This window comes from Sturnira hondurensis, unplaced genomic scaffold (assembly GCF_014824575.4).
Source record: "Sturnira hondurensis isolate 20B ecotype Veracruz unplaced genomic scaffold, ASM1482457v3 Scaffold0024152, whole genome shotgun sequence".
NCBI classification, from domain to species: domain Eukaryota; kingdom Metazoa; phylum Chordata; class Mammalia; order Chiroptera; family Phyllostomidae; genus Sturnira; species Sturnira hondurensis.
The window spans coordinates 40,381-56,073 of record NW_028096783.1 but is presented as its reverse complement, the minus strand read 5'-3'; the positions used below and the strand labels follow the sequence as shown (position 1 = coordinate 56,073).

General features: G+C 39.8%; 1 protein-coding gene across 3 annotated transcripts in view; it reads left to right on the top strand.

Moving 5' to 3' along the window:
- Positions 1-14,386: 14,386 nt before the first annotated feature.
- The window catches only part of VWA5A (von Willebrand factor A domain containing 5A), a 31,567-nt gene continuing 30,260 nt past the window's right edge, over positions 14,387-15,693 (top strand). For all 3 annotated transcript variants that reach the window (XM_037038183.1, XM_037038184.1, XM_037038182.1), the window contains exon 1: positions 14,387-14,464. The gene's annotated coding sequence lies outside the window, so the exon portion shown is untranslated. The remainder of the gene's footprint in view (positions 14,465-15,693) is intronic.

Genomic DNA, 15,693 nt, shown 5'->3' with positions numbered 1-15,693 from the left:
CCACCTGGTTAAACCATTCAAAACACAGTCAAGTGTGAATCCTGTTCAGGTGTGACATCAGTAATGTATGCAGTGAAACACGAGACACTTCTGTTGGTTCTAAAGCAAAAGAAACATTATCTCCTGTAAGATAAAAACTGACAAAGCACTGAAAACAAAGAAAATCTGCAGGGACTATTTCATGAACATACAACATCTCAGACTGAGATTTTACTTACCATGTTATTTGAAAAAATCTGTCCTATAACTTCAAATGCTAGTTTTTAAAAATTTTAAACATTCAAGCTCCTCACTGTTTCAAGACCCAGAACTATATAAGTCTGTAGGTTCCACGCACACATGGAAGTAAGAGTAACAATTCAAACAGTAATTCAGGGGCACATCCATGATAGGAATGGATACAGTGTTCCTAGAAGATTTCACTCAGACTGAAACTTATTTAGGAAAGAAACAACGCGGTGGATTAAACAAACAAACAAACTTGGATTACAGATGTAAGTACCCAAGAACAAGCTATGATTTTTGGTGATAGGACTATGGGTAAGTAACTTTAAAATCTCTGAGCCTAGCTTCTCATGTTTAAAGAAGCAGAAAGCATTCTCTGCACCGTAACCTCAACCTTCACTAATGTGTTGTAACAAGGAGACTTTTGACAGTGAAAGGGGGCATTGTAAGTAATTAAGCTGGGACAACAGAGGTGAACTAGGGAAGTGCCATGGTGCTGACTGGCTCCTTGGTGTGATGCTCTCACTGTGTCACACACATGTGTATGTGGGCACACACCACCATGACTGTACTCCTTGAAAATGCAGTGTTCTTGTGACTGTGCTTGGTACACAGTGCATGCCCACTAACTGTTTTTGATTAAAATGTAGGTGATCTTTACCTCACAGGATTGCTGTAAAGATGAACTGTGTATGGTGATAGTCATAATATTTTACTTCTTTATTTTAAATTAAACTTATTGGGGTGACAGTGGTTAATAAGATTGTATAGGGTTCAAGTGCACATTCCTATGATACACAATCTCTACATCATACAGTGAGCCCACCACCTGAAGTCAAACCCCCTTCCTTCACCTGTGTTGTTTGACCACATCTACCCTTTACCATCCCCCCGTCCCTCTGATAACAGCCATACTCTTCTCTGAGTGTTTGAATTTCTGCTTGTTTGTTTTTCTCATTTGTTCATTTGTTGCTTTTAGTTTTATATCCAACATATGAGTGAAATCATATAGTTTTTAACTTTTCTGTCTGACTCATTTTGCTTAGCATGATATTCTCAAGATTGTTTGATACTAATATGCTATATGGTGGTTAATTATTGTATTTGCTATTGAAAGTCCCATGTCAAAGAATTTGGAAAGCAGTTACCTGTCTTAAGCCTGAATGAGGAGAGACAGGGTAAAGCAAGGATAAAATTGCACTGAAGGCTAAACCTTGAGAAATAGGTTTTAGGAAAAGGAGAAGGAAAGGGGGCCATATAAGAAGAAATATATCCATTTTTCAGACAATTTGGAAGAGAACCAGAAGAATGTCTTTTAATATCTTTGCATCATATAAATTATTATTTTCTCCATGCCATAGAAATGTATTTGCTTTAAAAATTTTTAAAGATTTTTAATTCATTTACCTTTAGAGGGGAAAGGAAGGAGAGAGGGAGAGAAATATCAATGTATGGTTGCCTCTTGGGTGTCCCCTGCCAGGAGTTGGCCTGCAATCCAGGCGTGTGCCCTGACTGGGAATTGAACTGCAATCCTTTGGTTCGCAGGCCTGCACTCAGTCCACTGAGCTACACCTGTCAGGGCAGAAATATATTTTCTGTATGTCAGGGAATATATCCACCTACTTTTAAAAAAATCCTAAGCAACTGTGTTCTGCTTAGAACCTGAGCTGAATGAATGATTAATGAACAAAAAACTAAGTGAATGCATTTCTATGTGCTGTTTGATCATGTGAATGAAGGAAAGAGCGCTAGACAATGCATATGATGAGAAGGAAGCCTTTGATTGTGACTCGTTATGACGGTTCTTGCCACCCAGACTCTGGAGTGGGGTTAAAAGGAGAAATTGAGAAATGACATGTTCTGAGCACTTATGTGGCAGAAAGGGTCATGACTGGCTCAAGTAAGGAAAACAAAACATTGTTTCCTTCTTTTATCTTTAGTTATTTCTCTACAGTGGTGGGTCTTCTTATCCCAAATGTCTCCCTGTGTCCTAAGTGCCACAAAATCAGGCTCAGGTTCTGGAACTGCAGGCCCCAAATGGCCTTTTTCATTCAGAACCACACAGAGAGAGGATACTATACCTCTGATGGCCAACCTGTCACCTAGAAGAATTTCCTCAGAGTTAGAAGTAAAAACACCTCTTACTTTTGTAAGATTTTAAATGACCTCCTAGTCCCTCTGGAGCCCAAATTACGGCGTGTCCCAAGACTCAGCAAGCAGGAGCCTTCTGGGCATAGGAGCAATTAAATGCTGGGTGTTGAGAGAGTTTAGGAGCAGGTCGTATACAACAATCAAGGTAATATTTAAAGAAATTGGGAATCAATTGCTGAGCGAAATAAGCCAGGCGGTGAAAGACAAATACCATATGATATCACCGTTAACAGGGATCTAAACTACAAAACAAACAAGCAAGCAAAATATGATCAAAGACACTGAAATACAGAACAGGTTGACAGGGACCAGAGGGGAGAGGGGGGAGAATCACAGGGGAAAAGGGGAAGGACTCACATGGACAAGTATAAAGGACACAGAGACAATAACTAAGGTGGGGAGCACTGGGGGTGGACAGGGCTGGGACTATAAGACAGAAAACTGTACTTGAACAAGAATTAAATAAAAAAGTTTATTTGTTAAAAAAAAAGAAGAAACTCTCATGTACTCAATGTGTAAATGAATCTAAATATCTACTCCAAAAAATAAAAATTCTTGCTGACGCAAAAAAAAAAAAAAAAAAAAGGAAATTGGGAATCAAAGAGGTTCTGGGTCCACCTTGGCCACCCTACTTTTCTTTTCTGGGCAGACTTCCCATGGAACCCTTTGTTCTCTGTAGACCTCAGGGATTTGGCCTGCTTAACTATTAGTTTTCCATTCTCTACTAATTCCTCTACCTCTATAAACACAATAAAAACAGTACTTAACTACCTTGGATCCAGAAGGGTCTAGTGTAAAGAACATACTTGTTTCTCACTAGCTGTAAGATCTTGTGTAGGTCAGTGGTCCTCACTGAACCTTAATATTGTTGTTTGTAAAATGGGGTTATGGTTGTATTCCACAGGTTGGTTGTGAGGATTAAGTGAAATAATTCTCATACATTTCCTGACACTTACTACATGCTACTATAATTTTTGTTGAAATTGGGTAGAGCATAGATTTCTCTTTATTGTCATAAAATTTCTCCCTTCCCTGACTCCTTTCCTTCTTAATTTTAAGGTGTTGTTCCCCCCCCTTTTTTTTTCCTGCTTGGTTGGTTTAGTTTTGTTTGTTTTAACTACTAGTAATTATAGGAAAAGAGATGATGAGGAGCAAAAACAAAACTAGTATTTCTAGAGTTAGAAAAAATATAAGACATCTCAGAAATGCTCCTCATAATAATAACCCAATCTCTATGGCATGTAAACAACATGCAATTTCCAGATTCTTGGGGTTAACCAGGTTAACCAGGTTAACTGGTTAACCAGTCTAAGGAAGGGAAGATGGAACTGGCACCTAGAGAGTGCTTACTTGCGGTAGATATCTTTAAACATCTAATTGATGTTGTGGTAGAAATCTTATTTACTTTTCAACATGTATGTTGGGTAGGTATTATTAGTCCTCTTTACCAATGATGGCATGGATCCCAGGATCACACAGCTATTGTAAATGGTAGAGGTAGAAGTCGAGGTCCAGACTCTTAGAATCTAAAACAGATGAAATTCTATGGCAGAATCAACTTGATTTTGATGTATCATTGCCTGGTTTCTGGTTTTCTCTGTAGTTTTTGACTTTTGGGATGAGCAAGGTATGCCCTTTACTAGTCCTCAGGAATTTTGACTTGAGCTTGGTCCTGCTTTTTTTCTTTTGCACTTATTTATGCCTCTGGTTTGCCTAACATATTTGCTGTAGTTCGTGACAATTGCTCCTTTCAAGCAATAATCAGAATCTTCTAAAATTTCTGCCAAATTACTAAGTGGTTTTGTGATGCTGAACAAACTCAAGAAAAGTCTGGAGACTTCGGTAGCAGGAAATGATAGAGATTTATTCAAGGGTCTTATAGTTTGCAAACTGGAAACACAGTTAGGCAAAAAACTAGGAGCGTTTCAGAAAAAGAAAAAAGAAAAAAAAGAAAAGTTAAAAGTTCTTAGAGCAAAAAGTACATTTTTGAGAGTTATCAGTCCTTCATTCTTAGCTTTAAGATTGGTCCAGGACACTCATCAGTTAGATGGCAGGCAATGAGGATGATAAGTGGCAGGAGGTCTGGTCACATCCAGTGCCTGGATCATGGATGTGAAGTCATCAGGCAGCTGAAACATGTGAGTCCTTCAGGGGGTTATATATCTAATCATTGACCCAATCTGTGGACTGGAAAGTTAAAAAAAAATTAAGTTCCCAGGCTAGTTAGAATAAGAATGGCATCTTTCCTCATGCCTCAATCTTCACCATGCTGCTGATTTTGGCAGCTTGGTTAACGTGACCCCATTTTCCCTATTCCCTGTCTTCACGCATTCCTCCATGATGGCAGCCATTATTTCTGTCTGAAAGTAAAGCTGCTTGTTTTACCATGTAAACTAGTTAGCACTGGTTTCTAATAGTACTTAACGTATAGTAGATTTTTTTCTGTCCATCTTATCTATTATTCATCCATCTATGATAAAATTCTGTTGGACTCAGTTTTCATGTGATCTCTTGAAACATAAAATTTGCAAGTTACTAATGATCGTATGAAAATGATAACTATTAGTTAGTTGTAATTGCTTTTACCAGTAGGTCATGTAAAAAACACTTATAAGACTTGTGTACATTTTTAGCATTTCCTCTTTTTGAAATCTGTCTTACAATATCTACAGTAAATAGCAATCATAAGGACTATGAATACGTACAACTATCAACATTTATATGCACTTATTTGTTAATCAAATAATTTCAGACATTTAAGAATTTTTTTACTTAAAGGTTTGTAAGTTTTAGGAATACATAAAGGGCTCAAGTATGATAAGAAGGATAGATAATCTTAGATACACTGCTATGGAAACATCTGAGGAGAGATAACAAACAGAACAGAAGAATTAATTGAAACTCTGTGTTGATAGAGAAGATGAGCAAAATAACTTATTAAGAGCCTGTTCTAAACCAGTGCTAAGTATTCTATGTGGTACCACAAATAGCTTTTCTTTTCAGGAAGGGAAATGTCTCCCAGAAGGCCTGGATGAAAATAGGCAGCATTCTATGCTTAGCGTGCACTGGCAAAACTTAAGGCACATGAGTTACAGTGGTGGGTGCTGAAATAAGTTGGAGACTGTTCTCATAATGCACAGATGTTTTTTCATTTTATGCAAATATGCTTTTCGTATTCAGAAGAAGGTAGTTTCCTTAAACTTTTTACATTTTATTGATTATAGTCAGGTAGGATAAAGATTGTGTGGCACAGCCAAGTAACAGTTGTAAATCCTAGAAAAAAATTATTACTGTCCTTTGTAAAAGTCAGTGCTAATACAGCAGTTCTCCATGTAAGCCTCAGGGACTGAGGGACCTTTTATCTTGTTTCTTTTCCATTCTTACATGTTATCACCACAGTGCTCATGGCCCGAAAAGGCTCAGAATACACCTGCAATCCTTCCAGTGAGTGGGAAGAGGGTAAGTCGAAGGGAGGCCATACTCTTTTCTCTGAAAGGTGTGATAACATGCTGCACACATGATTTCTTGTGTCCCATGGGCCAGGATGTGGCACAAAGTCACACCTAGCTTTAAGGAAGGCTAGGAAATGTCTTTATTCTGAATGACCATAAACTCGCTTAAACTTGTGCTGAACTTGAGAGTCAATTTTGCAGAATACTTAGCAGCATTAAGTTGCAAGGACAGATTTTTAGTGGGGATACATAATCTGAAGTAGCCTCTATTTATTCTTTATTATAGTATATGTTTTCTTTTCTTTTTCTAATATGAAAAATAGAGACATTTATTGAAGAAGCAAGAAACATTGAACATAGGGCAATGACCCCTTCAGACCCCTTCAAAGTAGTCATCTTGAAACCTCACAGTTCTCCCAATCACCTTCAGCTGCCCTGAAGGTGCCCAATTTTTCTGAATTTCAATGATGGTCTCAAATCTCTTCCCTTTTTCTCTCTTTTTTTAATATTTAAAATCTGTGGGGTTTTTTTTGCATTTTTTATTGTTGTTTAAAGACACTTGTCTCCATTTCCCCCCACCACACTGCCCCCTCCCCACCCACCTCGACTTCCCACCCTCAATCCTTCCCCTCTTTGGCTTTGTCCCTGTGTCCTTTGTACATGTTCCTTGATGACCCTTATCCTCCCCCCACCTCATTATTCCCTTGCCCCAACCCTCTGGTTGCTGTCAGTCTGTTCCTTGTTTCCATGCTCTTGTTCTATTTTGCTCATATGTTTGTTTTGTTCATTAGGTTCCTTTTATAGGTGAGATCATATGGTATTTGTCTTTCACAGCCTGGCTTATTTCACTTAGTATAATGGTCTCCAGTTCCATCCATGCTCCCTTGAAGGATAAGAGCTCCTTCTTTCTTTCTGCTGTGTACTATTTCATTGTGTAAATGTACCACAGCTTTCTGACCCACTCATTTACTGGTGGGCACCTTAGCTTGTTACTAGCACTTGGCTATTGTAAATTGTGCTGCTGTGAACATTGGGGTGCATAAATTCTTTTGAATTGGTGTTTTAGGATTTTTAGGGTATAATCCCAGTAGTGGAATTGATGGGTCAAAGGCAGTTCCATTTTTAGTTTTTTGAGGAAATTCCATGCTGTTTTCCACAATGGCTGCACCAGTCTCCATTCCCACCAACAGTGTACTAGAGCTCCCTTTTCTCCACATCCTCATCAGCACTTACTGTTTGTTGATTTCTTTATGATGGCCATTCTAACCGACATGAAGTGGTATCTCATTGTGGATTTAATTTGCACCTCTCTGATGGCTAGTAATGCTGAGCATCCTTTCATATGCCTCTGGGCCCTCTGTATGTCCTCTGTGAAGAAGTGTCTGTTCAGGTACTTTGCCCATTTTTTTAAATGGACTGTCTTCTTGATGTGAGTCATGTGTGTTCTTTATATATTTTGGAGATCAAACCCTCGTCTGAAGTATCATTGGAAAATATATTTTCCCATACCGTTGGTTCTCTTTTAATTTTGCTGATGTTTTCTTTAGCCATGCAGAAGCTTTTTAATTTGATGAGATGCCATTTGTTTATTCTTTTCTTTATGTCCCTTGCTCAAGGGGACATATCAGTGAAAATATTGCTGCATGGGATACCTGAGATTTTCCTGCCTATGTTCTCCTCTCAGATGGTGTTATGACTTATATTTAAGTCTTTTATCCATCTTGAGTTTATTTTTGTTCTCCCAACACCATTTGTTGAAGAGGCTATTTGTACTCTACTTTATGCTTCTGTCCCCTTTGTCAAATATTAATTGAACATAGATACTTGAGTTTATTTCTGAGCCCTATATTCTGTTCCACTGGTCTATATGTCTGCTGTTATGCCAGTACCAGGCTGTTTTGATTACAGTTGAGTTGTAATACAGTTTGATATCAGGCATTGTGATCCCCCTACTTTGTTCATCTTTCTCAGAATTGCTGTGGCTATTCAAGGTCATTTATGGTTCCATAGACATTTTTGAAATATTTGTTCTATATTTGTGAAATATGTTGTTGGTATTTTAAAAGGGATTGCATTGAATCTATAAATTGCTTTGCTAGTACTGACATTTTGATGATGCTAATTCATCCAATCCATGAACATGTTATATGTTTCCATTTGTTCGTGTCTTTCTTAATTTCTTTCGTCAGTGTTGTGTGGTTTTCTGAGTACAAGTCTTTTACCTCCTTGGGTAGGTTTATTCCTAGGTACTTTATATATTTTGTTGTTCTAGCAAGTGAGATTTTTTTCTGATTTCTGTTTCTGATGTTTTGTTGTTGGTGTACAAAAATGTGTTTGATTTCTGAATATTGACTTTGTATCCTGCTGCTTTGCCAAATTCACTTATTAGATCTAGTAGTTTTTTGGTGGGTTCTGTAGGGTTTTCTATGTATACTATCATGTCATCTGCAAATAGTGACAGTTTTATTTCCTCCTTTCCAGTTTGGATGCCTTTTCTTTCTCTTTTTTTCTGATTGCTGTGGCTAGGGCTTCTAATACTATGTTGAATAAAAGTGGTGAAAGTGGACATCCTGGTCCTTCTCCTGGTCTTAGTGGGAAAGCTTTTAGTTTTTGCCCATTGAGTATGATGTTGGCTGTAGGTTTTTTGTATATGGCCTTTATTATATTGATGTATGCTCCCTGTACTCACACTTTTGATGAGTGTTTTTATGATAAATGGATGCTGTATCTTAACAAATGCTTTTTCTGCTTCTATTGATATGACTATATGATTTTTGTCTTTCCTTTTGTTTATGTGATGTATTACATTTATTGACTTGTGAATATTGTACCATTTTTGCACCTCTGGGATGTATCCCACTTGGTCACGGTGTATGATCTTTTTAGTGTATTACTGGATGTGGTTTTCCAATATTTTGTTGAGGATTTTTGTGTCCATGTTCATCAACGATATTGGCCTTTATCTTTCTTTCTTTTTTGTGTCTTTGTCGATTTGGGGAGTAGGATGATGCTGGCCTCATAAAAAGAGTTTGGGAGACTTCTGTCTTCTTGTATTTTTCGAAATAGTCTGAGAAGGATAGTGGTTAGCTCTTCCTTAAATGTTTTGTAAAATTCTCCTGTGAAACCACCTGGTCCAGGGCTTTTGTGGGCTGGGAGTTTTTTGATTACTGCTTCAATTTCACCAGCTATTATCAGTCTGTTCAGGCTTTTTGCTTCTTCTTGACTTAGTTTGGGGAGATTATATTTTTCTAGAAATTTGACCATTTCACCCATATTTTCAAAATTTTTGGCATGTAGTTGTTTCTAGTGATTTCTTATAATCTGTTGTATTTCTGTGGTATCAGTTGTAATATCTCCTCTTTCATTTCTGATTTTGTTTATATGTGTCCTCTGTCTTTTTTTTCTTGATGAGTATGCTTAAAAGCTTGTCGATTTTGTTTCTTTTCAAAGAACCAGTTTCTGGATTTATTGATCCTTAGAATTGTTCTCTTAGTCTCTGTCATTTAATTCTGCTCTGATTTTGGTTATTTCCTTCCTTTTACTCACTCTGGGCTTTGTTTGTTGTTGTTCCTCCAATTCTTGTGGATGCACGGTTAGGTTTTTTATTTGAAATGTTTCTATCTTTTTTTTTAGGTAGGCCTGTATTTCTATGATCTTCTCAGGACTGCTTTTGCTGTGTCCCATAAGTTTTGAGCCCAAAACTTATGAGTTCATTTTCATTCGTTTCCCAGAAACTTTTTGATTTCTTCCTTGATCTCATTCTTAACCCCTTCATTGTTTAATAGCATGCTATTCAATCTTCATGAATTTGAGTGGTTTTGAGTTTTTTCCTTGAGGTCGGTTTCTAGTTTTAGTCCTTTGTGGTCTGAGAAGATGCTTGATATGATTTCAATTTTCTTGAAATTGTCGTGTCTTGTTTTGTGTCCTATCATTCTCTTTGAGAATGTTCCATGTGCATTTGAAAAGAATATATATTCTGCTTCTCTGGAATGAAAGGTTCCATACATATTACTTAAGTCCCTTTGATCTAATGTGTCATTCAATTCCACAATGTCCTTGTTGATACTTTCTTTGGAACATCTGTCCATTGTTGACAGTGGGGTGTTAAAATCCCCTACTATACGTGGGTTACTCTATCTCTTTCTTGATGTCCTCCAAGATATTTCTTCTATATTTGGGTGCTCCTATATTGAGTGCATGTATGTTTACAATGTTTATGTCTTCTTGATGGATTCTTCCCTTGAGTATTATGAAGTGTCCTTCAGTCTGTCTTTTGATGGCCTTTGTTTTGAAGTGTACTTTGTCTGATTCGAGTTTTGCTATCCTGGCTTTTTCCTCTGTCCATTTGCTTGGAATATTTTTTTTCTCCCTTCACTTTCAGTCTGTTGTTCTGAGGTGGGTCTTTTGTTCTGAGGTGGGTCTCTTGTTCTGAGGTGGGTCTCTTGTAGGCAGCATATGTGTGGGTCATGTTTTCTTATTCATTCAGCTAACCTATGCTTTTTGATTGGAGCATTTAATCCATTTACATTTAGGCTTATTTTTGATAGGTCCTTATTCATTGTCATTTTACCCTCTTTGTACCTGTGTTCTTCTCTCTCTCTCTCTCACTCTTTTTCTTCCTCTTCTTAAAGAAGTCCCTTTGGCATATGTTGCAATGCTGCTTTGGCAGACATATGTTCTTTTAGCCCACTTTTGTCTGGGAAGCTCCTTAGTTCACCTTCCATTTTAACTGAGAGCCTTGCTGGATAGAGTAGTCTTGGTTGCAGGACTTTGCTTTTCATTACTTGGAATATTTCTTGCCATTCCCTCCCAGCTTGTAGTGTTTATATTGAGAAGTCAGCCATAAAACTTATTGGGGCTCCCTTGTATGTTACTTCCTATTTCTCCCTTGCTACCTTTAAGATTCTCTCTTTGGCCCTGGCTGGTGTGGCTCGGTGGATTGTGTGCCAGTCTGTGAACCAAAGGGTTGCTGGGTCGATTCCCAGTCAGGGCACATGTTTGGGTTGCAGGCCTGGTCCCCAGTAGGGGGTATTTGAGAGGCAACCACACGTTGATGTTTCTCTCCCTCTCTTTCTCCTTCTGTCCCCTCTCTAAAAATAAATTTTAAAAAATCTTAATAAAAAATAAGACTCTCTCTTTTTCTTGGAATTTTGCCATTTTAATGACAATGTGTCTTGACGTGGGCATCTTTGGGTTCCTCTCAATTGGGACTCTCTGTGTTTCCTGGATGTGTGACTTTTTCTCTCATCAAAGTAGGGAAGTTTTCCCTCATTAGTTTTTCAAACAGGTTTTCTATCCCTTGCTCTTCTTCTTCCCCTTCTGGTACCCCTCTTATATGGATATTATTATGTTTCATGTTGTCTTGCAGTTTCCTTAACACCTATTCATTCTTTCTAAGTTTTTTTTTCCTTTTCTTGTCTTTCTGGGAGATTTTTTTCTACCTTGTCATTCAGCTCACTGATTCAATCTTCTGCTTCATCTAGCCTGCTTTTGATTCCTTCTACTGTGTTCTTCAATTCAGAAATTGTATTCTTCATTTCCTCTTGGCTCTTGGTATTTTCTATATCCCTTTTCATGTTGATATAGTTTGCAGTAACTTCCTCATAGCTTCCCTGTAGTTTTTGGTAATTCTCACTGAGCTCATTGAACTTTCTTATAACCATTGTTTTGAACTCAATATCTAATAGTTACTTGCCTCTATTTGATTTAGCACTCTTTCTGAGGATTCCTCCTTTCTTTTTGATTGGGGGTTGTTTCTTTGTCTTCTCATTATTTGTGAGACTGTTCTTGTTTACGTCTGCTTCTTAAATTGATGTGTTTTGACTCCCCAACTTTGTGATATGAACTTCTATGGTAGGCGACCTGTGAGATTCAGTGGTGCAGTCTCCTTGATCTACTGAACTTGATGCTCTTAGGATGCCCTGTATGCCATTTGTGTTGGTTCTCTGGATGTAATTTGTTTTTGATTGTTTTGGGGTCATTCTTTGGTGTTTCCTTCCGTGCTGCGGGTTGACTGAGGGTTGCTCTGCCCTCCACATCTAGTATACTGTTGTGCTAGTGCAGCCAGAACAAAACCAGAAAGCCCAGGGAATGAACCCCCATCTGAAAAAATAACTCCCCCTCTCAATCCCACTATCAACAGCAAATGAAGCAGCACTAATAAGGGTATAAAGAGATTAAGACTAGATAAGAAAGGAGAAGAATAAACTATAGTATAAATCTAGTGACTTAATATGCACAATCTTGATGGATAAGAAATGAATGTTAAAAAGTATGCAGGAGAGAAAATTTTGCAAATCATGGAGAAGACCACAGTGAATTTTACTTCAGCAGCCTCTAGTATTTATCACAGTTTTTTCTTTGTCTCTAACCCACTCTGCCCTGCCTTTGCTGGAACTCAGAGTAGGTGGATGCAAATGAAAACTTGTGTATTGGCCCTTTAAGTGTCTCTTTGCATTGCTAGCTGTTCATCTCTGGCAGAGAGCAACCCTGCTGCTTTCCCTGCTGGTTGTTATCTGTGTACTTTTTGGGCTCTGGTGCTCCAGGCTTGGGATCCCAGTTTAGGGTTTAGGCCCCACTGGTCTCAGGGGGATACAACCAGCCACTTAATCATTCCTTTGGTGCTGCCGCCTGTGGGCACACAGCCTTCTCCAGTCTCCACCGCACTCCTTACCAATCAGGTTGTTCAATTCTTCTGTCTGTCTGAGGTTATAAAGCTTCTGTCTTGCTATTTTTCCTTTGTTTTTTCTGGGTGGTGTCTTCACAATTTGGTAGAAAGCCAAACTTCAAAGTACACTTCAAAAGCCAAACTTCATAATTCCAGATTGGTCCTTGGAGGAGGTTAGTATGACTTCCATTCATTCCTCCACCATTTTGCCCATGCTGTGTTTTATTTTCTTTAGGCACTTTTACTACTAGATATTTTCTTGTTTACTTATTTTCCTATTTATGTATTTTCTTACTTGCTTATTGAACATTTTCTTCCCCTGCTTTGAGAGCTCCAGATGGGTAAAAATTTTTGTGTTATTACCATAATATCAATGTCTATAAAAATGCCTTGCACATTGTAGAAGCCTGATAAATACATGTTGATTAAAAAAATGAATTATTAAATATGTTTCTCTTCCAAAACTTTGATTATCGGATTCATTAGTTTATGTGAAAAGAGTAAAATTATTTATCATGTTTAAACAAAATGTGAATAACTAGTACAATGCATTCATATTTTTAATAGGTAAAAGGTCTGTTTAATTGTATATTTATATGTTAGCTTCAGAGAATTTACATGTAATTGCCCTTCCCATAACCGGCATCATATGAACATTTCCTGATTTATACACGTGGGTTCTTTCCAACCAGGCGGCCATGTCTGATCTGTGGCAGCTTCTAGTTGTAACCTCTTTAGTCGACCTGGATCATGTGATGACGTGCCTACTTTTCCAACTACTCGCTATTGTTGCCCAGAATCTTCAGTCAACAGAAAGGAGTTGCAACCAGAAGAAACAATAGTGGGTACGGATTCCAACAATATAAAAGGATTATCCCCTTAGACAATGAGTTTGACACATGTGAAGAACATGGTTTTAGGGCCTGGTACTAATAAAATTGAATTTATGCTTATATTGTGCTTTACTCTGTGTGTGTGTTTCGGGGTTTACTTTCACATCTCTTGAGATCCACTGGATTTTTAAAAACAGCCCATGGTGGTGTGGGTCTATCATTATCCCCATTTTACAGATACAAGGACAAACTCAGAGTAAATGTGCCATGGTGAATAAACTGCAGAGAGCAAAATCAACCCGAGTCATCAGTATATACATTCTTTCCCTGATACAGATTCTCAGCAGCGATGTGACGTTTTTAAGCCTCAGATTTACAAGGCCATTTTTGCACTGAAAAAGACTTAGGAAACATCACTTCAAGAGTCCCTGAGCCAGGAAAATAAGAACAGATGTTCTCTCGATTGCCGACATTGTTCTCCCCCAAACTAGGTTTAAGATTCTGATGGAAAACCCGTAAGTGGGGAGAAATTGGGACAACTATAACTGAACAATGAAAAAAAAGCGACCCATCCCTGTGCTGGCTCCTCATCTGTCCCTCCCCTTGTCCCCCTACCCTAAGGAAGATACAGTCTTGGAACAAATGACTCAAATTAGAGATAAAGTATTGACATAAAGTCGATAAAGTTCAGGGCCTAGCACATAGTGTTACTCCAGGGCCTAGTACCCAGGGCCTTGGTAATTAAGTCTATTGCAGAAACATGTAGTGTTTGATGTCATTGTAGATGTTACTATTACAGCATTCCGCCCCCCCTGCTCCCCCCCCCAAAAAAAAAAAACCCATCCATTCCCTTTGCCAGTCCTCGGTCCTTTAGCCTAGACCAGGCAAAGAAAAAGAAAAACATCCCAGTACTGAAGAATTTTCCTTTGAGCCAGAGAAGAGCGAATGTTAGAATATGTTTAGGAACTTCCCCTGGATCCCTTAGTCCACCAGTTGCCCCTGGTGCACTTTATCACCGATCCCTAGAGGTGGGCGGGGTTTCCTGGAACTTTTGACTGCAGTTGTATCCTGCTCAAAGTGACCCGTTTGCTCTGACATCCAGACACCGGGAGCTCTGGGCTGGGACAGTCAGGAAGGTAAGTGCTCGGCTGTGGCTCCAGGGCTGGATCCTGGGTCCTCTCTGAGGCCCTAGACCTGCCCCTTCTAATTCCCCTTCCCCGTCTCCAGATCTGCGAGGCATGGTTTTGCCTGCAAGCCCACTGGGCACAAAATTTAGTCCCGGTGTGCGACCCGCATCCCCCGGGGGTTTCTGCGGGTGTGGTAGGTTAGGGGAATCTGGGGGACCGGAAGTGGGATTTAGTCATCTCCTAATAATCTCAAGGTCCCTTTTCCTACTTTCCGTCTCTTTAACTTCTCTCTCATTCGCCTTCTCTCTTTGTCCCTCTGCCTGTCCCTCTTTCCTGTGGACAATTGGTGTTGCTATAATTTTACGCTGTGAAAATGGAGCTCCACGCCTCCTCCACCCCATCCAAATTGGAGTGCAGCCCCTACATCGTTCTGTATAGAAATTCTAGGGACGAGCTCAGATCCCTTCTGTTAATACATGGTGCTGAAACTCCGGGACGGAAAAGGGAAAAGTTACAAGTTAAATCTCTCCGGCTTTCTATCCCAGCGCTGCATCTGGGGTTCTGCAACTGTCCCGCCTGCGGGCTGCAGGGTGTGGCTGCTCTGCCTCCCAGATCGCCAGCAGCTGGAGGACCCAGGGGCAGGCCCCCGGCTCAAGGCGCAGCCCCCTGTCCTCCCAGTGGCCTCGGATTCAAGGCTCTGAGCTGGCCCCGCGGCTGTGGCCAGTCAGCTTGCCCCTAATTTGTGCTACAGGCATTTCTGAAATGTCAGAGGGAGGACTAACTCTGACCCAGCAGAGCGTGCACTGGGCGGGGCCGGGGAGCCTCCGCAGAATAGCACGGTTTTCCCTTGAGATTTTCCTGGGGCTGGAGTCCAGCAGGAGATACGCCCTCTGCTCCGCCCGTTCACCTGGAAGCCACCCGGGCGGGGGGCTTCCACAGAGACAGATCTGGTTGCTCGGCAGTTTCTCCAGCTCGTACCCTTTCTCCGTGTCTCCTCAGGCGTTCAGCTCCCCGCCGGAGTTCCTAGGATTCCTCCCTCCCCTAGCTGCAGCAGGTATAACCAGCGAACTTGCCCCGTGAAGTGTGCCCAGGGAAACCTTTCTCTGAACGTTTCTTCTTCTCCCCGCAGCCGCTGCGGCCCTACCTCTCTTTCTTCAGTGTGAGCCCTTTGCCACAATTCGTCTTTATCCAGTTCCTCAAAATAAAAAGAGGCACAAAGCAAAAAGCCTGCTTCATTG